Genomic DNA, 2399 nt, shown 5'->3' on the forward strand with positions numbered 1-2399 from the left:
TTGAGCCCAGAAATTTGAGGTTACAGTGGGCTATGATGATGCCATTAAACTTTAACTAGGGCAACAGAGTGAGACTCTATCTCAAAAAGAAAAGGAAAAGAAAATTTGACTAAAAAACAAGAAGTTATTTTTAAAATTACCATTCAGCACTTTGGGAAGTTGAGGCTTGACAGTGACTTGAGGCTAGGAGTGTGAGACCAGCCTGGACCATAGGCCAAGATCCTACCTGTACAAAAAGATTTAAAATTAGCTGGGTATGGGAGTGTGTACCTATTGTCCCAGCGACTCAGGAGGCTAAGGCAGGAGGATCACCTGAGCACAGGAATTTGAGGCTGTTACAGTGAGCTATGCTCATACCACTTCACTCTAGCCTGGGTGACAGAACAAGATTCTGTCTCTAAAAAATAATAATAAATTCAAATTTTAAAAGTCAGGTTTGCAAAGGAATGAAATAAGAACTCCAGAAATAAAATATATACTTGAAGTTTAAAACTCAACGACTGAGTTAAATAGCTCTAGAATTACAGCAGAAAAGAGAATAGATACATTGGAAAACAGATCTAAAGGAATTATCCAGAATTTAATTCAGAGCAAATATGAAAGCAAAAATATGAGCCATGGAAGATAGAGTACAAAAGTCTATGTCTGAGTATGGTGGCTCATGCCTGTAATCCTGGTGCTTTGAGAAGCCAAGCCAGGAGAATTATCTAAGCCTAGGGGTTCAAGACCAGCCTGGGTAACATAGTGAGATTGCTGGAGCCCACGAGTTCAAGCCTGTGGTGAGCTATGATCAGGCCCTTGCACTCCAACTTGGACAATAGAGTGAGAACTTATTTATTTTAAAAAGTGAATAATTTGGCTCGGCGCCTGTGGCTCAAGTGGCTAAGGTGCCAGCCACATACACCTAAGGTGGTGGGTTTGAATCCAGCCTGGCCTGCCAAACAATGATGGCTGCAACCAAAAAATAGCCAGGCATTGTGGCAGGTGCATATGGTCCCAGCTACTTGGGAGGCTGAGGCAGGAGACTTGCTTGAGTCCAGGAGTTGGAGGTTGCTATGAGCTGTGATGCCATAGCACTCTACCCAGGGTGATGGCTTGAGGCTCTGTCTCAAAAAAAATAAAGTTAGAATGGCAGAAAAATTTCCAGGACTATTTAATGGCTATTTTAGTTTCCTATTCATGCTATAACAAATTACTATAACTCAGTGGCATTAAAAAACTCAATTATTGGCTCGGCGTCTGTGACTCAAATGGCTAAGGCGCCAGCCACATACACCTAAGGTGGTGGGTTCAAATCCAGCCTGGGCCCGCCAAACAATGATGGCTGCAACCAAAAAAATAGCCAGGTGTTGTGGCAGGCGCCTATGGTCCCAGCTACTTGGGAGGCGGAGGCAGGAGACTCGCTTAAGCCCAGAAGTTGGGAGGTTACTGTTAGCCATGATGCCACAGCACTCTACCCAGGGGGACAGCTTGAGGCTCTGTGTCAAAAAGAAACCAAAACACTCAATTATTATTACCACATTTTTCTGTAAGCTAGACGTACAATATAGGTCTCAGTGGGCTGAAATTAAAATGTTAGCAGGCTGTGTTCGTTTCTGGAGGCTCTCAGAGAAAATCTGCTTCCCTGCCCTTTCAGGCTCTTAAAGGTACCTGCACTTCTCGGATCATAGCCCTCTTTCCCCATCTTCAAAGCCAGGAGCATCAGGTTAAGTTTTTCCACCTCCCGTCATTTGTGATCTCTTTTGCCTCCCTCTTCTTCTTTTAAGGATCTTTATGATTATATTGGGCCTACCCAGATAATCCAGGATAATCTTCCTGTTTTAAAGTCATCTGATTAGCAATATTAATTCCATCTGCAATCTTAATCCTCCTTTGCTTTGTACCCTAACATTCACAGGTTCTGGAGGTTAGGACATTGATACTTTTGAAGGGGCCATTATTCTGCCTATTATAATCACTAATTCAAATGTTCAAAAATTTCAATCAATGTCCATCAGAATAAAGAGACTCCATACTGGGCTGGGTGCTGTGGCTCACCTGAAATCCCAGCATTCTGGAAGGCTGAGGCAGGTGGATAGCCTGACCTTAGGAGTTTGAGACCAGCCCAAGCAAGAGTGAAACCCCCATCTCTACTAAAAATAGAAAATCTAGGAAGCATTATGGTGGGCACCCTCAGTCACAGCTACCTGGGAGGCTGAGGCAAGAGGATCACCTGAGCCCAAGAGTGTGAGGTTGCTGTGAGTTCTGAAGTCATGGTACTCTACCCAAGGTAACAGAGTGAGACTCTGTCCGAAAAAAAAAAAAAAGACTCCATAACTCATAACTTTATAATGAAATTTCAGAATGCCAAAACCAAAGTTAAAATCTCAAAAACCGCCAGGGAAAAGAGAGATTTCCTA

Source organism: Otolemur garnettii, unplaced genomic scaffold, assembly GCF_000181295.1.
Source record: "Otolemur garnettii isolate 467f Iridium unplaced genomic scaffold, OtoGar3 scaffold00002, whole genome shotgun sequence".
Taxonomy (NCBI): Eukaryota; Metazoa; Chordata; class Mammalia; order Primates; family Galagidae; genus Otolemur; species Otolemur garnettii.